Source organism: Mesoplodon bidens (genome assembly GCF_964165515.1).
Source record: "Mesoplodon bidens genome assembly, chromosome: 15".
Classification (NCBI taxonomy): Eukaryota; Metazoa; Chordata; class Mammalia; order Artiodactyla; family Ziphiidae; genus Mesoplodon; species Mesoplodon bidens.
In genome coordinates, this window is record NC_138171.1 from 75,570,353 (window position 1) to 75,592,757 (window position 22,405).

General features: G+C 37.4%; 1 protein-coding gene and 1 pseudogene across 2 annotated transcripts in view; one reads left to right on the top strand and one right to left on the bottom strand.

Moving 5' to 3' along the window:
* PLCB4 (phospholipase C beta 4) overlaps positions 1-22,405 on the top strand; it is a 421,917-nt gene that overhangs the window by 193,520 nt on the left and 205,992 nt on the right. The window lies entirely within an intron of this gene.
* Positions 6,897-7,575, bottom strand: LOC308629001 (large ribosomal subunit protein eL21-like; annotated as a pseudogene). Its single transcript has one exon. The product of its transcript is annotated as a large ribosomal subunit protein eL21-like (transcript).

A 22,405-nucleotide genomic window follows, 5' to 3' on the forward strand; every position in this document is an offset into this window, starting at 1 on the left:
TTAGGTGCTCATAATTCTGCCTTTGTTTCGTTGATTATGTTTTGCCTTCTCGTTGATGATGAGCTCCAATGAGGTGGGTATGAAGTCTACTCATTTAAAGCAGCTCTGAATCTATGAGCTCTAACTGAGATGTGATTTTTATGACCATGTTTGGGTACCTTGTAATCTGCTCATGTACACTTCGTCTGGGTTCCTGGAGACTCAAAGTGTACACAGACCTCAAAACATAGGCTTGCATATTTACATGCCTCCATTGCAAACTATACCACCTGAGCTTCTCTTCTGAGGAGGGAACTTTAGCAGCGCAGACTTGGAAAAAAATAGGTGCTTCTCTACTAGGAACCTTCACCTGGGAGGCTCTCATTAGTACAGACAAGGCCACTTTAAAACAAAAGTGTATTCAGTTTGCCCAGCTCTAAGAGGCACTGTCGTGGTCATGTGGACTCATGAACAAAGGGGCTGATTGACAGCCTTTTGAAATCTAACCCGTTTCTTGGTAGAAGGGCTTCTGTACAGGATACATTTCCACGATGAGTAATTGCTGTCAAATCTAACAAAAGGACTTCTCTAAAATGTAGGCCATGTAACATTTAGGCTATGTAATAAAACAGCTATGTATTAGGTAGTATTTATTTATTTACATATTAAGAGAATCCTATCAGCTTCTGGAAATTATTATTAAAGTATAAATGTTTTTATTCGAGATTGTGTAAACAAGTATGTGAAGACTGAGCACTTGGAGAAATATAGGAGTTAAGCAATAATAGCAATTCTTACTCTTACGTTTGAAAGTAAATCAGTATTTTAACTGTGTGAACTCCATGATTTAAAAAGTCTTAGTTTAGAAAAATCTGATTTTTGAAATTTAAAATTGTAAGTTATATCAAAAATATTTTAAGTCATGTAAAAATCTATCACATTTATATGTTTTTTCTAATATTTATATTGCATAAAAAATTAATATGATAAAGTCCCCATAACATTTTTGAATAATCATTAGAAGTGAACTATTCAAAGAAGCTCCCTAAGAAATATGGTCCATATGGCTCAAATTATGCATAGAACAGCAAAATATTAAAAGTATAATTTTAGCTTCCTTGTATTAGAATTAAGAAATATCATGAGGAACCCCAGACATTTTGGAGGACTGGAAAAACTTCGACTTTTCTGCAATCAAACACTCTGTTCAATAAAAGAGGAAAAGCTAACAATTAAATACACATTATATCTAGTAAAATACACTTTTATGCCAGCATATATAATGAAGTATATCCAATTTGCCCAATAATATATGTAACACATGGGTGTGTTGTGTCTTGCATTGTTCATAGCACTTTGACAAATAATCTTACCATCCTCTGTGGCCCTGGGCAGAGTCAGTAACATTTTGGTTCCATTCCACAGATTTGAAAATAGAGACTCAGAGAAGAACAATATATACCCCAAATCAGCAGAATGTAAGATTACAAATCATTCATCTTGCTCAACAGCTGGTGTTCTTTTCACTGTAGTATGCTGCCTCTTTATTTCTTAGGGCTCTCAGACAATAGAACTTTTTAAGCTTTCTGGGCTATGAGACGTTAAAGGACTGGCCAGCGAGCTGACTGCTCCATGGTGGATTATATCAGCCTGACAGATTGCTCCTATCTCCTGACAGAACCTCAGTCCCTTTTTCCATAATTCTGAAAGCATTAAAGCTTTGAAATTTAGTTTTCCCATAAGTTTGGCATAAATTTAGTGACAAAATTATGCCCAAACCAACAGGAGGTTATATATAGTCTTTATTTATCCCACTTTGGGTGAAGAGCTCTAGGTTTCACTGCATAAATATTGGTGTATTTTCTAGGGATCCACAGACTTTTTCTCTAAAGATCTAGATAGTAAATATTTTAGGCTTTGTGGATCATACTCTTTGGCAACTACTCAACTCTGCCATTGTGACTAGCACAAAAGCAGCCAGAGGCAGTATGTAAATGAAGGCATGGCTGTGTTCCAATAAAACTTACTTTACAAAAATAGGGGGCAGGTTGGACTTTGACCACTGGACTTAAGGGTGATGGCTAGATTTGATGGGACTATTGCATAGTGTATTATATTTGCACCATATTACCTTTCTGACATTGAAACATATCAGACCCCAAAGGATTTTGGTAAGGGGCCATGGGCCTCTATCTAAGATTTAAAGGAAATATTACAGAAGAGAAAGTCATCTCTATTTTGGTCAAGCACTAAAGTCTTCGTATACACATGACTGGAGGGCCAACTAAAGTTCAGGTATTGCCAGTGCATTAGTCAAGAATGAGTGCTGTGAACCAGAAAGTATTTAAACACATAGGTTCATATTTGGCCACATAACAGTAAGTTCAGTGGTAGGTAGTACAGGGCTGGTTCAAGCTAAGTGGTTCCCTCAGAAATCCAGCTTCTCTCCATATTAATTCTCTACCATCCTTAGTTGATAAGCCTTCATCCTGATGATCATTGCCTCATGGTTGCAAAATGGGTGCTGTACCTCCAGGTGTCACATACACACTCCCAGCAGAAAGCAAAAAAAGGAAGTGGGGAACATTGTATCTATATTAGAAAAGCAGAAACTTATCCCCAAATCTCAACATTTAGTCTATCACTGGACTAAACAGGGTCACGAAGCTACCACTAATTGTAAGGAAGCCTCTGGAAGCAAGTATTTTTAGTTGGGTTCGTTTTCATTACCCACCGAAATAGGGAGAAAAGATATTGGGTGGACAAGTTGCACCATCTGCTGAGGCATCTGTTCTTGTTTTGGTAGCTGTTACATTTCATTACAGATATTTAACATTTTATAGTCTTCTCTCCTGGGCAACATATCTTTTTAAGTATCACCAGTGTTAGCAGTGTTTTCCATCTGAGCTGGAAAATTAAATAACATGATTCACATTTTTAAAATGTAAATGTTGTGTAATATGAATGGATAATCACTTGAGAATGGATTTTTCAGAAATAAACTTTCCTGAGGATTTTAGTGTTGGAGGATTTTGTTTAGATGGGACCCTTAGTATGTGTGTTTGCAAGGTTTGAGGAAAGACTGAGGTTGAAATCAGTGGAAGGCAGCTTACACATTCAGCCTCGTAAGCAAGTCTTTGTTCTCATGGGGGACGATTGCACAGTAGAGCAGGATTTCATGGCATGGCATGGTGAACTCAGAGAGCTTTAAGATAGAACAGTCACTCAGTAACTTTCTTAACTATGGCTCTGCTACAAGTCTGAGAGAAAAGCAATTAGATAGGCACACAGAGACCATTTTAGTTTTTACTTGTGTGTCTTGGGATCTTTTTTTTAACATCTTTATTGGAGTATAATTGCTTTACAATGTTGTGTTAGTTTCTGCTATTACAAGGTGTATCAGCTATATGTATACATATACCCCTGTATCCCTTCCCTATTGAGTCTCCCGCCCACCTTCCCTATCCCACCCCTCTATGTGGTCACAAAGCACTGAGCTGATTTCCCTGTGCTATGCAGCTGCTTCCCACTAGCTATCTATTTTACATTTGGTAGTGTATATAAGTCAATGTTACTCTCTCACTTCGTCCCAGCTTACCCTTCCCCCTCCCCATGTCCTCAAGTCCATTCTCTACATCTTTGTCTTTATTCCTGTCCCGACCCTAGGTTCATCAAAACCATCTTTTTTTTTTAGATTCCATATATATGTGTTAGCATATGGTATTTATTTTTCTCTTTCTGACTTACCACTACTGGACCTATACCCTGAGAAAAAAGAGTCATGTACCACAGTGTTCACTGCAGCACTATTTACAATAGCCAGGACATGGAGGCAACATAAGTGTCCATCCACAGATGAATGGATAAAGAAGATGTGGTGCATATATACAATGGAATATTACTCAGCCATAAAAATAAACGAAACTGAGTTATTTGTAGTGAGGTGGATGGACCTAGAGTCTGTCATACAGAGTGTCTTAGGATCTTTACCCTCCTGTCTGAGGTGGTATTTATTGTCTTTCTGGACACAGGACACTTACTTGTTGTTTTTTGTTTTTTTGTGTTTTTTTTTGGGGGGGGCATAAGCTACTGTAATAAGAAAGGATAGAGGTACCCACACAATTCCAAACGTCTCTTTGCTTTAGCAGGCTATCCTAAAATGGTACAAGTGGGAATAGCATGAAAATAGATAGATTCATTTATTGATTTGTTTAGACCTTAAATGTAAGTGAAATTAGTTTTTCTTCAACTAAGTTTTGTAACACTGAATTAATTCTAGAATCTGTTTCAATGTAGCCATTATGACTAAGTCATAACAATGATCTTTGATCTGTCAGATAAAGCCTAATTTTGAAATAAGTCCCATCAGACCCTCATCTGCCATACTTTTGAAAACTGCAGCAAGAAAATCCAGTTTTTAACCCAAATAGTTCATGGTTCTTAGGGAATCCAGAATTAAGTGACCACCAAGAACTATTTCAGAAGTGACCAGAAATGGAATGGTCTGCATTTTGATGAGGAGAAACAAAGAAGAAGCCATGTTGGTAATGATTTGAATCTGGATTACTCTGTGGCATCCAGATCATTCATTAACATGGTCAAACAAACTAGAATCAGCAGATACTGATGAAAAACAGACAGCTAAAAGAGAAGGATCAATGTGAACAAACCTATCAACTGACCCAGAAGAAACAGAAATAAATGAGAAGAGATAAATCCTTAAAATAATTCCAAATTTTATCATCAGGGAGAGTTAAGAACAGACTCCTATGGAAGAGGAGTAGTTCCAGACCAAAAAGGGATTCTTGGAAATTAAAGTGTAATTGTTGACTTAAAAAATAATAGTATAGTGAAAAGATGAAGAAATCTTCCAGAAAAATGGAGCAAAAGAACAAAGAGTTGGAAAATATGAGTGAAAAGATGAGACATGATAGTGGTCCTACATTTTCTTATAGAGGGTCTGGAAAGAGAAAATTGAAAAAAAAATTGGAGGAAATAAAAGATACATTCACACACACATTTTTAACTTTTCCAAATCTTCAGACAACAAAGGCTCTCTGAGTGCAAAGTAGGTTGAATAAGCATATGCGTGGATCGGTAATTAAACACATTTTCCTGATATTTCAGAACACCAAGGAGCAGGAGAGGATGCTAAAAGATTCCAGAAATGAGAGTGGGATAGGGAATTGACCACAGAGATGATTTCTAGAGGACAAGAGAATGATACCTTCTTGGTTTGGTAGGAATTTTGATTCTGTTCCCAACAAACTACAAATTCAGTATGAAGGGAAAATAAAAGCATTTTAAGACAAGTAAGAACTAAAACATTTGCTCATCCCCAGGCCATTCCTAAAAGAATTAATGCAGCAAAATAAAAGAGAGAAATGTGGGTTCCAAGGATAGGTGGATAAACTAAACTAATACAAAAAACAAGAAACCCCAAGACAGTAGCTCTTTGGCAAATTTTTAAAAGAAAAAAAAAAAAGCTGTCAAAAGCAGAATAGGATTTTTAGGGAGCTCTAAAATCCTAAAAGCAAATGAAATTTCTATAAGAGAAAGTGTGAGAAAACTGCATGTTCTGGGCTTCCCAGGTGGCGCAGTGGTTGAGAGTCCGCCTACCGATGCAGGGGACATGGGTTCATGCCCTGTTCCGGGAGGATCCCACATGCCGCGCAGCAGCTGGGCCCGTGAGCCATGGCTGCTGAGCCTGCGCGTACAGAGCCTGTGCTCTGCAACAGGAGAGGCCACAACAGTGAGAGGCCCACGTACCACAAACAAACAAACGACAACAAAACAACAACAACAAAAAAAACCCCTGCATATTCTCAGTTAACGAAGTATTTAAGTCGGGCCCTTCTCGACTCAGTTTTCTTTGTTCTGGTTCTTGGAGCAGCACAGGTGAGAGCAGTGTTGTATGGCCTTCTCTTCCTTCACATGTACAATTTGTTTCTGCAGAGTGTAGTTACCATGTAATTTTCATATTGTAAATGCTGTTCATTTTGCAATTTACAAACATCACTGTGTAAAAATGTTATAGTACAGATCATGGTATAAATGATAAAACTTTGACAATGTGAGAGTAGTAGTTTGTTAGAGAAAATTTGGGAGGTGGAAAGGGGAAGAATATGAAAGGAGACGGAGGGACCCTAATCCCTCATTTTACAGATAGAGTGAGATAACACTGCCTCAATTTGGTGAGTTAAGAAGAGAGGTTTAAACTGTCTACAGATCAATTGAAAAGCAAAATATTATATACTATTAGCAGTGGTGAAGGGAAGGAAAAAGAGGGAATGGCATACTGTGGAGTCAAATGATAATTTTTAAGTTGACAAATCAAGAAATAGGGGTTTGAGCATATTATCTGGAGGTACACTTTCCAATTCAGTAGCTACTGGCCAGGCAGGGTTATTGAGCCATTGAAATGCGGCTCATCCAAATTGAAATGTGCTCTAAGGAAAATACACATCAGATTCCCAAGGCTTTGTATGAAAAAATGAATGTTAAAATACCTGAGTCATTTTTAATATTGAATAATGTTGAACTGATAGTATTTTCAGTCTATTTAAATAATATATTGCTAAAATTAATTTTACCATTTTCTTTTTGTTGTTTTTAATGTAAGTATTACTAGAAAGTTTAAAATTACATATGTGGTTCGCTAGAGTTCTATTGAATAGTCCTGCCTCTAGAGAAGTATAGAGGTAGACTAGAGGAGTTGAAATCAGAAATGATCAAGTTATTTGTACCACTGTGGGAGTGGACTGGTGTGATGGGAAAGGAAGCCTTTTTGTCTTATACTTTTGTATCTTTTAGAAAATTATTTTTATTAAATATTGAGCAGTTTCAAAATGATATTTGTAAAATATATGAAAAGCATGAGGAAGAAAGAGATAATAAATATTCTTAATCACCACCCAGTTTAAGGAAACAAAGAAGCAAAAACAACCCACCATTTACATTGAAGACATTTCTCCCTCCCACCCCAAGCTCCTGGACTGTTTTAATTTTTATTATTGTCATCATAATAAAAATAACCATATGCCTTTCAAGAAAGTTTTTAAGTAGATGATATCTATTTTTTTTTTTACAGTCCAGTTCTTTTATTTTCTTTACATTCATCATACCATGAATTCATAGGGATTGGGCTCCAACAGTTCAGGTTCTTTTCCATTGGTTCTCACGAAGTGTGCTTCTCTGAGTGGGGCAGGCTGGCGCTTCAGTTGAACCCAAGTACCTTTCTCTTTGGCTTCCTTCTTTTTCTGATCATTTTCCTTCACACGTTTCAGGAATCTATCTCAGCTCTTAGAGTGCTTAATATGCTTGATACACACGTTAATTCTCTTGGCAAGAATATTGCCCTTGTTTGTTTACAATGATGCCAACAGCATGCTGGGTAACATTGTAGACTCTCACAGTTTTGCCGTGGTAACATTTGTGGGGCATTCCTTTTTGAACAGTGCCCATTCCCTTGATATCTACAATATCACCTTTCTTGTAGATTCGCATATATGTGTCCAAAGGAACAGCTCCATATTCTCTAAAAGGCCTAGAGAACATGCAGTGGATGCCCCTCTTCTTTCCCTTTGTGTTGGTCATTTTGGTGAATTACTGGAAGATGGCAGTTCCGGCCAAAAGGCAGGATATCTTGTATAGTTTTTTTGTTTGTTTGTTTGGGTAATTTGGCAGTATTAAATTTTTAAATGGCTATGCTATTGGAATTAGTTGTTCCCTTTGAGAAATGTGTTTTATGTGTTCCAAAAAATGCAAACTGCAAAGAAGTGTGTAAAACTTGATGTCATTTTAATTTTTCTTAAAACATGTATGTTTATATATCTACTTTATAACTATGTGTGTACACATACATATACATGTATATGCTGCCATACACAGAGACATGACATATGTATGTGTACACACAAACGTATGCATAGTCAGTACCTGATAACATTGCTTATCACTCATAAGTCTGATTGGAAGGGTATTTTCTTGTTTTATACATTTTCAAAGGCAGATGATCATGCAATTATAATTTTATTTACTTAGTGGTGATCATTTTCTGTATTTTTCCACATGAAAATACTTGAAGAAATAAAATATTTAAATATGTTTGAACAGTTAGGGCTTTTTTAGAAGAGAACACATTGCCTTAGAAGGTAGGAAGCAACATATTTTGAGTTAAAAAAAAAGGTTAAGTTACACAAACAAGTATTAAAGCCATCATTTTTCTTCTCCCCTACCCCAAGTGTATTAGTCCAAGAGACAGGTGTTATCACTTTCAAACCAACCCTAAGGTTGATTCCTTATCTCATCCTTTCAGTCTAAGGCACTTGGAAAGAACACAGCAGTCTTCCTTCAGTGCTTCCTTTCCGACACAAAATTTAAGAAGCCTGTCAGAAAATCACATTAATGTAGTGAACTGTACTTCCAGGACAGTCAGAACTACAGCAGGACAGTCAAAACAAAGGAGATGCATGAATCACTTTAATTTGCTGAATGTAGGCCATGATATATAGGTAATGTTTACTTTTTCTCTAATTATACGTGTTCATGAGCACTGAAAAGAATCTTTTTTGAGGGGTAGGGGGCAGAGCGCCACACAGCTTGTGTGATCTTAGTTCCCCAACCAGGGATTGAACCTAGGCCACCGCAGTGAAAGTGCCGAGTCCTAACCACTGCACTGCCAGGGAATTCCCTGAAAAGATCTTTTTTACTTCATAAAATTACAAAGAAGGAATGAACTATTTACTTCAATCCTATCATCCAGACATAATCACTAATAATATTTTGTTATATTTATTTCTAGTATTTCCAGACATAAACATAAACTATACTTTGAAACTTTGGACATATCATGTGTATGTCTTCGTTTTTTTTCCCCAAAACCATTATATCTGGAGTGTTTTTTCATGGCATTGAATATTCTTCATAGGCATAGTTTTAATAACTTTGGAATAGATCATTTTAGAGAAATCAATGAAAAATATATTATGAGTTTAAATTGGAAATGAATATATTGCATTTTTATTGGGGTTGGGATTGAACATATTTGTTCTTCTAAGGGAGTTTTAGTATACAATTGATACCATAAGTGAAAAGATAATGAAGTGTTGACCTTGTCATAATCAATAGAAATTTTCTTAGCTGTATTAGGTGAATGGAAGTCTTTATGGATGTGGAAGACATGTCCAAAGACACATCTTGAATGAAAACAGATGGTTGTACACTTTTGTACCCACCAATAGATGAAAAGGTGGAAACTTCACTAATGCAGAGTGGCGTGGAGCTGTAACCATGCATCTCAGGATAAAAGTGAATCTAGATTCTGTTCTTATCTCAAGGAGGCAGAAGGTTAGAGGCTTATCTTTGCTGGGCTGTTTACCCCTAAGGGATGACTCATTTGGCATAAGCTAGCCTTGTCAAGGTGAATTCCACCAGTACCAAGTCTAATACATATCATGAAAGATGGGATGTGTTGGTGGTTATGGAAAGGGGTGTGTGTGTGGAATTATATCTTCTGAGGTCAAGTGGATGAATGGGGTTGGATGGGTGGGGGAAGGAATTGTCTTTAGGATAGGTAGGAATCCAGGAGCTGGTACCACCTGAGGAGAACCACTGGGTTTTTATTTTAAGTGGAAGATCAGAGACATTTACAAGGATTATAATAAGGAAGAGTGTGATAAGGCAAGGTGGGAGGATCAAACAGGTAATCAGGTGAATAAGAGACTGGAGAGAGGAACTCATAAAAATCATAGCTCCCACCTCCCAGATGCCTTCTGTGGGCCAGCCACCTGTCTCCTGTGGGTGGAATGCGAGTCACCTGCTTAGGGGGGGAGTGCTGGAGGAATAGGCCGGGTTCCTTTTTACTTAGCATGCAAGGATAATAACGTTGAAGGAAATGGGAAGGAAGGACATAGACTGAAGTAAACAGAGCCTTAATTATTAAAAGAGTTTGAAGAGTTGACATTGACCGACATTTCAAGAGGAATTAAAGGCTCCTTTTAAATGATGCACAGAAGGTCATAGGATTGTTCACAGGTAGCCCCAGGAAGTTGCCCACCACTACTGGATATGGACGTGAACTCTTTATTCCTCTAAGATCCTGACCTCTGGGACAGGCAGTGTATTCTCTGATGAAAAGTAAAACTACCTTCTCTTTGCATTAGGATTTGTAGACTCCCTCTCAAGCTAGTTTAAGCAAGAAAAAGGGGAATTTATCAAAAGGATACAGGGCTGTTTCCAGGGATCCCACAGTAAGAAAGGAAGAATCTGAAAATAGGAACTAAAAACCTTTCAAGAATCCAGGCGGCAATTGATTTTCAGGTGCTCTCTCATCTCTGCTCCTCCAGTGCTATTTTTCTCTGTCCCCGTTTCTCTTTCCACGTGAGGTACAATGACGGTTCCAGAGGTTTACATCCCCTGGTTCAAGCAACTCATGACTGGCCCTCGGAAGTCTGACCCCGAATTTTCAAGAGAGGAAGAAGCTGATTGGCTCAGCTCGAGCACATGTATGTCCATCCTTGGTCCAATTAGCTCTGGGCAGTGGTAAGGTCCTAGAACAAATATGGGTGCCATTGATATGCCATGGAAATGGGTCAGATAATAATTCTCAAAGAAGTTGTGGGCTCAATGGGCTCTCCAAAATTGACTACCACTGACACCTTAGTAGATGTGGGGCAGGGGACATAGCCTTTCACCATCACTGTGTTTTCTTTTCCACCAAAAATAATATTTAGCTCCTTGCACTTGAAAATGTGGTCCATGAACCTGCAGCATTAGCATTGCATGGGAACTTAGAAATGCAGACTCTTAGGCCCTACCCCAGAGCTACTGAATCAGAATCTGACAGTTCACGAGATCTCCCAACAATTGTAGGACATAAATATTTGAGAAATGCTGATTAGACAGAGGGGCAAATTAGGAACCACAGATTAGGGCTGTTAAAAAGGACTTCTTCCAGAGAGGGGTGGCGGCCAAATTGTTCTGTCTGAACTTCAGCTGAGAGCCTTCCCCTGCCCTCACCCAAGCTTCCTTTTGAATGCATTTCTGCTGCAAAGTCAGAGTACAGGATGAGGATGGAGAGAGATGCCGGTGTCTGATGTGGGAACCATAGTGTATGCAGTCCTGTTTTGGCACTGAGGGGTGATCTGTGGGGTGAAAAAAGGAAAGAGAAAATCAATAAAGGTGTTAATATCATCGCCAAAATGGAAGTATCGGCAAGCCTACTTTTTTTTTTAAACATCTTTATTGGAGTATAATTGCTTTACAATCATGTGTTAGTTTCTGCTTTATAACAAAGTGAATCAGTTATACATATACACATGTTCCCATATCTCCTCCCTCTTGCATCTCCCTCCCTCCCACCCTCCCCATCCCACACCTCTAGGTGGTCACAAAGCACCGAGCTGATCTCCCTGTGCTATGTGGCTGCCTCCCACCAGCTATCTACCTTACATTTGGTAGTGTATATATGCCCATGTCACTCCCTCACTTTGTCACAGCCTACCTTTCCCCCGCCCCACATCCTCAAGTCCATTCTCTAGTAAGTCTGTGAATTGGTACAGCCACTATGGAGAACAGTATGGAGGTTCCTTAAAAAACTACAAATAGAACTACCATATGACCCAGCAATCCCACTACTGGGCATATACCCTGAGAAAACCATAATTCAAAAAGAGTCATGTACCAAAATATTCATTGCAGCTCTATTTACAATAGCCAGGAGATGGAAGCAACCTAAGTGTCCATCATTGGATGAATGGACAAAGAAGATGTGGCACATATATAAAATGGAATATTACTCAGCCATAAAAGGAAACAAAATTGAGTTATTTGTAGTGAGGTTGATGGACCTAGAGTCTGTCATACAGAGTGAAGTAAGTCATAAAGAGAAAGACAAATACCGTATGCTAACACATATATATGGAATCTAAGGGAAAAAAATGTCATGAAGAACCTAGGGGTAAGACGGGAATAAGGGCAAGCCTGCTTTTAATTAGGTAGTCATTATCTTGAAGTTAATAAATGTCACTTATATATTAAGTCACTAACCTACCTCTGTTTTTATGTTCAGCTCTGCAAGTTATTAAAGTCCCTAAAATGGCATCTTTTCATAAAGCTTAAGCTCTTTTTGACCTAAACCAACAACTTTTGATTATGGAGAAATTACTAGGTTGATCGTTTAGAATATAGATACCCTCAAGAAACTTACTAGGTAGAACATCTTTGGCAGCAATTCAGAAATCCATTCCATTAGCATTTTGGACTTTGAAGTCTAAAAAGATGAATTTCAGACACTCTACTTTGCAGGAATTCTATTTTCCTACTTTTCTCTTGTATACTCCTTAAAAGAATCCTGGAAACTGATGTGGGTCACTATAACCTGCCATTACTGTTAAATCAAACTGCTCATTTGCAGGGAAACATTTATTATTTAGTAACTTAACCAGAAATCCATAAAAAATAATTACTTATAAAAATCCTTGCTTTGTAAACTGCCAGAAGTGACCAGATGGAAATAACAAGAATTTCTAGTTCTCCAGGCAAACAGGAAGCTCCACCTCAGTAGGACCCTGCTGACACCAATTCAGAACATTTTTTCCAACTTATTTTGTTGGAATAGAAGTATTTGGGTTTACTGGATCAGACTGTAATTTTTGAAGCCAACTGCTCTAATACGCTTGGTATTCCAAGTGACCAAATTTCTATATTCATTAAAAGAAAGTATCATTTTGTCTGATGGTTTAACATCCATATATTGGATAGAAATATAGAAGTATCTGGAAATCTCTGAGTACTGTTTCTCATCCTTGGCTGCACATTGGAATCACTGGAGAGCTTTGACAACTACTGATGCCTGAGCCGCACCTCTAGAGATTCCCATGTAATTGCATGCAGCCTGGGCATGGGGATTTTTAAACCCTCTCCTTCAAGGAGAACCATCCAAGGTTGAACCATCATCTTATGGACCTGTTCATCAAACAGTCCCACTGAGGGGCATTTGCAGGTACGCTTGTCAAAATGCAGACTCCCAGTTACTAGCCCAAGAGAATCAAATTCAATAGTTTGGAGACAACTTTAAGAATCTGTATCTTTAAGCAAGCCAAGCTCTGTTGAGATTCCAATAGAGGAGACCCTTGGGCCATACTTAGAAATACTTTATTGGAGATTATTTCTAAAAAGAGAGTGACTGGAAGAACTGAAATGTGTTCAGTGTTGGGTTGTTAGGGATCCATCAGCAAGTGATTCAGGAATATTTTAAAAAGATGAAAAAACTGTAGTGTGATATAGGGACAAGACTCCTTGTTAACGATAAAAGAGTGGAGTTCTGGGCCTCATTTTGCTTCTCTAACCACTTCTGTGGCTCCAGGTAAGATACCCAGTTTCTCTGGTACCCAAGCTCTTTGCCTCTCAAATGAGGACCTTGGGAAAGATTAATCTCAGGTCACCTGAAGCTCCAATATTTGATGAGTTTCTGATAGTAAAGACTTTCTGTTCTCATGAATTCTTACAGAAATTTCCAGCAGAACTCTTGATGTTTGCCCTAAAACAGTGGGGCAACAAGCATAGTAGCTTCTCCATCACCTGGGCTCAAGAAATGCAAAGTCTTGATCCCTGCCCCAGACTTGCTGAAGCTGAATCTTTGAGAGTGAGGGCCACTGCTCCAAAAATAGTACTTGGAAAAAATAAAGTTGGAAAAAATAAAGTTGAGAAGTGTTCTTTTTATCTATAGTGAAGGAAAATCACCTCTATAAGTATGAACTTTTAACACTGTTTAAAAATGTTACAATATCTCTGTTGGCAAGCTGATTTAAATTGAAGGGGAACTCTTAAAAAATACTGAACTCAGGCTTCCCTGGTGGCGCAGTGGTTGAGAGTTCGCCTGCCGATGCAGGGGACACAGGTTCGCACCCCGGTCCGGGAAGATCCCACATGCCGCGGAGCAGCTGGGCCCGTGAGCCATGGCCACTGAGCCTGTGTGTCCGGACCCTGTGCTCCGCAACAGGAGAAGCCACAACAGTGAGAGGCCCGTGTACCGCAAAAAAAAAAAAAAAAAAAAAAAAAAATACTGAACTCTAGAGACTTGATACACAAAGTGTGGTCTCCTAACTGTCAACATCATCGTCACCTGAGAATTTGTGAGAATTGAAGAATCTCTGGCTCCACCCCAGACATACTGAATCAGAATTTGCATTTTTCTTTTTTTGCTCAAGAAAATCAGATAATTTATTTGCATGTTAAAGTCTGAGAAACACTGTTCTATATAAAGATGTTAAAACTGTAATGACAGGTTTCCTTACCTTCAAAATATTATTTATACACCTATCAGTAATCAGTTCCTCCCACACACCTGTAGGCAAGTCTAGGGGAAAAAATGTGTTATTTTAAGATAGTTCTGCACTTGTTTCAACTTAATAATTGGTAGGTGTTGTCTTCCTTGTATTTTGAGACATTTAAACCTTTTTTCCCATTCTTCCTTGAAGAAAGTTACTTAACACTTTTACTTTTTCTTCCTTTTTTTTTCTCTTTTGAAGCTGCCATCTCAGGCTGGATCCCTGTATTACTCGAGAATATTTTTTAAACTTATTTTTCTGATATCTGGCCCACTTCTCTAAGATGGAGGATGGGCAGAGTATTGTGAGTTGTTTTGTTTTTTTATTTTATTTTGTTGTATATTGTGGTTCATTGCTATGTCTGTAGAGGTCTCAATAAAATTATAAGTTTGAAGATTAACATTAAAGTATAACAAATTATAAATTAGAAGATTAACATTGAATTTCAGAATTTCCTTTTGAAATGGAAAAATTCATTAAGGATCCATTAATTCCATCAGTAGAGCCTTCTACATTACCAATAAAGAAGAACCAGCCCTGGGCAGTGATCACCTTTGGATAGGCAGAGGCAACTTGAGATTTCATAATCAGAACAGGGCAGATTGGGTGTAAAATAGGTGGAAATGGAGCCCAGCACTGTGTGCATATTCTTGTGTGGCAACTTTTAAAAATAATTTTTAAGCACTTTATCATTTAAGTATGTTAGTATACCTCCTAGGTTGCGGGATATTTTCAGCCTTCTCAAAAAATAGGTGAGTTCTGAAAAAATTTTATTGGCTCCAAAATATAAGATGAAAGCTACAACAAAATGACTGTTTCATTAAATATCTCCCAAATAAGACATTTCATTGTCAACTGTTTTATCAACCATGACATTATCTCAACTTGTAACTTAAATCATCCTCATGGACTTATATACCAACTACATCTGCTGTGAGTGCCATTCAGTGTGTTTGATAAGATTCCGGGTGATGCTAAAAAATAAGAATTTGTAGAACAACAAAGATCTTAAAGCCCTGACCTGCCATGGTTAATTACTTCCTTTCTTCTTTTCTATGATTATTCCATATCTACTTTCCTATTTAGAAGTAGAAATTGGTCAGGGTTTTTTTGTTTGTTTGTTTTTGGTAAAAATAAAAATATGCCATAAAAGGGCAATTTTTAGTCAAGTTTTGTGGGATTGTTTTTCTCTAGAAAAGCGATTCTTGATCTTTTGAGGAATTAACTCATTGAAGAATCTCATGAAAGCTAAAGAAACTGCTCTAGAACCATGAAAGTATGCACGAAAATATACATTTGGGGATGAAGGTTAATGTTTTAGTAAAGGCTCTTTGGATGACAAAAATTAGTAAAACAAACCAACAAATAAAATTAACTAATATATTGACTCTCAGAGTTTTAAGCAAGGAAAGGATAATTTTTTGGTTCACGCAGCTGGAAAGGTGCTTCAGATACAGCAGGTTCCAGGGTCTCATTAGTCTAATTGTACTGGACTTGGCTTCCTTTGTCCCTCTGATGTGACTTCTCCTATGTTTGGACAGTTCTCTGACTTTACATGTTAGTCATTGATAGCTCTAACATCAAACCTGGAAGAAGAAAGACTCTATTTCCCAGATATTTCAGATATATCAGATATCAAATGTATCACATATATCACAAGTGAACTTGTTAATCCCGATTGGTCAGATCCAATATTCTGTCCATTCCTGAGCCAGGCACATTCCATCCCTTACCATGGGAGATCTGAGCCCAGGTCACAAGCTGCACTTCTGGAGTCAGTATCACTGGGACCTCAGGAATAGAGAGCAGGAGAGGGGAGGACTTCAAGATGAACATTATTAGGACACTCTTATCAATGGAACGGGGAGTGGTGTTAAGGGGCAAAGGCAACCAGAAGCCACTGCCATGAGCAACTCCTGCTTTAGAGATAAAGAAACCATCTAAGCTCAAGCCAACCTTTTTTTACTCCTATAGAGCCGAAAATACATGCACATCTTATTCATTCCTTTAATAAAAATGTACTGTGCACCTTCTGTACATGTATATTTACAACCATGCATCCATGACCCTTATTCTCACGGATGCATTTTTTTGAACTTGTCATCACATACCTTGTCTAAAATGCTGTGCTTGTATTAGCATTTGAGCAAGGTGGGTAAACACATTGTATTTCCTCAAGTATCTTCCTTAGAGGTGTAAAAATGCAGGTATCTCAGTCCCTAAGCGTCCAAACTTATTCCTAATACTTCAGGCTATGTTTGCCAAGCCTCATGGGAAGTTTGTCTTTAAACAAGTCTGCAGTACTTATTTTAGGCTTGACTAATGTGGTTCACTGTTAACAGGAAATGAAAGATACATTTAAAATCCACAAGTAGTGAACAACAGAAAACCCATGAGGGACATGCTAACCGTTGTCAGAGGGTAAAAGGATTTATGTTCTGTCTTCATTTGTCAGTCATGGGACTGATAGCTAGGGTTGGAATGGACAGAATACCTGGATCTGACCAGTTGGGATTAAGCTCAATTCTGAAACTTTATTTGAGATACCTGGGAAGTAGAGTCTGTCTTCTGCTAGGTTTGATACTATCAGATATCAGCCTGGAGCTGTCACCTATAAGAGATGATTTGTTTAACATCTATCATCATTCCAACACAGTTAAAGAGGGCTAAGTAATACTGAAAACTCTGCAAAACAGTGGTAGCTTTACTTTGGCCATGGGTTGCTGAATTTAATGTGACCTTTCTGGAATGTCTAAATAATCCCATCTTTAAAGACCATGAGGTAGGACTATTTTATAAATAAATTGGCCTTTTATAATAGCAGAGATGAAGTCAGGAAATGGAAACCACTCCAGGTGTTTCAAGCAGAAGAGATTTAATACAGGGGACTGGGTGCTTACAAAATGGCATGAAAGACTGAAGAATGAGGAATGTGTGTCCACCCCTGGACTTTTGAGTTCAAAAGCATGGCACTGTTGCTATTGCTGCTACAACTTCCTCTAAAACCTGTATCTTTCAGACCTTGCTTGCTAGGAGCAGAGCAGCAGGAAACTGGCCACTGTCTTTCAGATATTTAATTAGTGCTTCTAATTGGCTCCAATTCTAACCAGAACCCAGCTGTAAAGAAGTCTTAGAAATGTAATGTTTAGCTTTCTGGCCTCCCCAACCGAAGAAGGGTGGAATGGAGTACACAGACAATCTACAGTGTATACTACAGCTTTTAAAAATGCAATCAGTTTCTCAAAGAGATATCTGCATTTCTGTGTTCATTGCAGCATTATTCAGAGTACTCAAGATACGGAAACAACCTAAGTGTCTGTCAGCAGATAAGTGGGTAAAGGAAACATGATACACACACACAGACACACACACACTGGAATATTATTCAGCCTCAAAATATAAGGAAATCCTGCCATTTACAACATGGATAAACCTAGAGGACATTATGCTAAGTGAAATAAGCCAGACACAGAAAGATCAATACTGCATGATCTCACTTATATGTGGAATCTGAAAAAGTCAGACTCGTAAAAACAGTAGAATGGTGTTTGCTAGGGGCAGAGGGGTGGGGGAAATGGAGAGATGTTACAGAGTACAAAGTTCCAGTTATATAGGATAAATACGTTCTGGAGACCTAATGTACAGCATGGCAACTATAATTCATGATACTGTATTGTATACTTGAAATTTACTGAGAGTAGATTTTACATGTTTTCACCACACAAAAGTACCCAAAAAAATAGTGACTATGTGAGATGATAGATGTTAATTAGCTTGATTGTGGTAATCATTTCACAATGTATATATATATCAAAACATCATATTATATACCTTAAATATATACAATTTTTATTTGTCAATTATACCTCAGTAAAGCTGGAAAAAATGGGTTTTCCTGGGATTTTATAATGAAATCCTATTTTTTTGTTCAAGAGAAACCACCTATCTACTACGATTTTAAATAGTGTTAAGATTAGGCCTCAGTAAACAGTGAACTGTATGTTTTCTTCTTTTTAAACTTTACATTTGAATTTACAGACAATACAATTCACATTTTTGGTTTGAGTTATATGAGTTTTGCCAAATACATTGAGTCATGTAACCACTGACTGATAATTAGGATACAGAGCAGTTCCATCACTCCGGAAAAATACTCTTTTGCTGACTGTAGTTAAGCCCTTTCTCCATCCTTAACCCCTAGCAACCACTGATCTACCCTCCATCATTAATAGATTTGCCTTTTCCAGAATAGCATAGAAATGGAACCATACAATTTGTGTTGAATCCTACATTAGGACAGTGTATTTGAATTTCTTCTCTGTTGTTTCTGATATAGATAATCCATTTATTATTGCTGAATGGTATTCCATTGTATGTATTTACCATTCCTGACTTTCATTTTGAGAGTATAAAAGTTTTGAGAGTGTCCTTTTATTTAAAATCTCCTTATATATTTTTAAATAGCTCTACTTTGCCTCTTAACCATGACAAAGAAATGAAGAAGACAAATGTCTTCCCTTTCCTGGATGACTTCAAACTAGGTGTTCATCACGACAGTTTTTCAAGTTATATAGTCTAATTATGATTCCTGAATAGGAACACGATCATTAGACAAATCTCAAGAAATGGAATTTTTTCTATTCTAATAGTTAGACCAAGTGCCTAGAATGTATTAGGTGCCCATTCTTATCACTTCCATAAGTTTTCCAAAAGATGAAATACTTTTTAAATGAATTATTTGTTGATTGGTGCCAGATTAGAACTGAAAGTTCAATGAAGGCCACCTAAATTTTTATTTGAAAAAGTAGAATCATTTTTGGCTTTATTCACAAAGAGCCTTTCCTGTAGGCAGATTTCAGCATATTTTGATGATTCATTGTAGAAATGTGTTTATCAGTTACAGTAGGAGAAAGCATTACCAGCTAACAGCTAGGAAAAGGAGAAAAGGTTACATCATTCAGTTTCAGGTTCCTAAAGGCGTTAGTGGGCAGAATGTAATTAACCAGCTTTAGATTCACCCAGTTTGAGGACTTATCCTCCACCTCTTTTCTGAAGGGTTCAGTGATCATTCATTACCTCAAGTTTTTGGTTTTGCATTTTAATTTTATTTGAAAAGCAGAACCCTGACAGCACTGTTCTTTCTTAGGCTCAGTTGAACAGTCAGGGGTGAAGAAACCAAGAAGTGTTCTTATAATTACAATACCCCAGACATCCTGTATGTTACATTCATTGTCTCATGACCTTATCGGGTAGGTAGTATTATTACCCACATTTAAGTGTTAAGAAAGCTGAAGTTAAAAGAAGTTAGGTACCTTTCCCAAGATTCACATAGCTCATCAAGAAGAACTTGAACCCAGGGCTGCCTGGTAACAAAGTCTATGCTTTTAGCCACTAACTTTTAGCTTTTCCATTGCAGTTAAGCTATTTTGTATGTATCTAATTATGTGCATTTATCATTAAGATGATACCGATACTTGCTTATCCAGATTAGTTACCTCCATCAATCATTTTTGAACAATGTGAAGTATGAGTAAGTAATACATCCTGCATAAAATATTTGTGGCCCAGCGAGATGACTAATTAGTAATCCTGAGCTTCTTCCAAGAAGGGTTGCCCATGTGCAACTTTAGTGGAGTTTTCTACAGCACTTGGGCCTGGAGTCAGAAGACACATTTAATGTCCAGGCTAACCACATTAGTTGGGGCTTTTAGAGTGTGTGCTTATTGGATTTTAGAGGGATAAGTTTTGACCTGATGTATAAAAACCTTCTTAATAACAGAACTTTGTTGCAGTGGGATTCTGCTATATCATTTGAAAATAATTTGATGAAACTAAATCAGATCAGGGACTTGTAGCTAAAGCATTCTAGGCATTTTAGTAGACATTTAAAAATGCTCTGCTAAAGAGGATGCTGATGGGTGATCAGAAATTCAAGATGGAGCGTGACTAATGCCCTACACGCTGCCATGGTTATCATCATAAAGTGTCTACAAAGGGCTCCAACTTAGATGATCAAACCACCTGACCCCTCAATCAAACATAAGCCTGGACAAGATTGTTTTAGCATGTTCTACGTACATTTCATGGTGGCAAGTCATGTACTTTCTAGGTTCTTTTGTGCAAAGCTAATAAGCTACAGGAGAGGCCGTTAATCAAATTGTTTTAGAATGTATTCCATTTCTGAGGGTGAGTAGGTGTGACACGTCTCACTGTGAGCACACCCTTAAAATTAAAAGATGGTCTAGGTTGATACCAGACAAGGTCAACTTGCTCTTGTGTCTAATGAAAATGTCCTCACAGTTTGTTCACTGGGAGCAGTTAACTTGACTTAGCTTGTGAGCTTCTGGTTACAGGAATTATTTTTCTCATTTCGTTCTGCCTCTTGGTACATAGTACAGTATCTGATACACAGCAGGTACGTATATATATATATATATATATATATATATATATATATATAGTATGTGTGTATGAGTGTAAAATACTTCAAAGTTACATGGGAGGAAATCCCATGTGATTCAGGGGAAGCTGAGAACTCTTCAGGGAATGGAAATCTTTGATTGCTTCAAATCCTCAGTTGGTATATATTTATTAAAGAGCAATGTATTGAATGTTTGGCATAGATAAATGTTTTGCAGAGGGATAATGATATACTTGTTTTTGCAAAGCATACAATCAAGGGGGAAAGACCTGCACATGGAGCCTAGCATGATTCTACTACTACGTTTATTATTAGTCCTGCCTAACATTTATTGAGCAATAATTAGATGTCAGACTCCTTCTAAGTCATTTCTGTATTAACTCATTTAATCCTCAAAACAGTCCTATTGAAGTTGGCATTATGATTATCTCCATTTTACAAATGAGGCATCTGAGGCTCAGAGACATTAAGTAACTCAAAGAAGATCACACAGCCATAAAATGTGTAGTTGGGATTTGAATCCAGGCAGTCTGACTCCAGAGCCTCAACTTATATGTACTAGAGTCTACTGTTCTGGGAGACCAGACGGGAGAAGGGGATCACAAATAAGACTCCCCCAAGTTGTGGGTTGGAGAAGGCCTCCCGGAATCCTTGACATCTGTGTTAAGTCATGGATAATGATTTAATTAGCCAAGTGAAGAAGGGGAAAGCAGATAGTGTAAGAGTATTGTGTTTGGATGGTATGTCATATACAGAACTGGACACTGTGGTTGGGAAGTATGTGTGTGTGTTTGGGGTGGATGATAAAAGTATGATTGGAGAGACAGGTTATGTAAGTTATGTAAGTCTTCTTAAGGCTGTGTTGTTAAATGGATTTTTATCTTGTAGCTGGTAACGGGTCATTGAAGGGTTTAATAAGGTGACATAATAAAACTTGCATTTTTTATTGATGTGTAATTGATTTTCAATATTATGTTACTTTCAGGTGTACAGCAGAGTGATTCAGTTGTATGTATGTATATATATATATATATATATATATATATTCTTTTTCAGAATCTTTTCCATAACAGGTTATTACAAGACATTGAATATAGTCCCCTGAGCTATACAATAAGTTCTTGTTATCTTTTTTATATATAGTAGCATGTATCTGTTAATCCCAAACTCCTAATTTATCCTTTCCTCCCCCGCTTTCCCCTTTGGTAACCATAAGTTTGTTTTCTATGTCTATGAGTCTGTTTCTGTTTTGCAAATAAATTCATTTGTATCATTCTTTTAGATTCCACATATTAGTGGTATCATATGATATTTGTCTTTCTCTGTCTGACTTACTTCACTTAGTATGATAATCTCTAGGTACATCTGTGTTGTTGCAAATGACATTATTTTGTTCCTTTTTATGGCTGAGTAATATTCCATTGTATATATGTACCACATCTTCTTTATCCATTCATCTGTCAATGGACATTTAGGTTGCTTCCATGTCTTGGCTATTATAAATAGTGCTGCTATGAAGACTAGGGTGCATGTATCTTTTCAAATTAGAGCTTTCATCTTTTCCAGATATATGCCCAGGATGAGAATGCTGGGTCATCTGGCAACTCTATTTTTAGTTTTTTAAGGAAGCTCCATATTGTTTTCCATAGTGGCTGCACCAATTTACATTCCCACT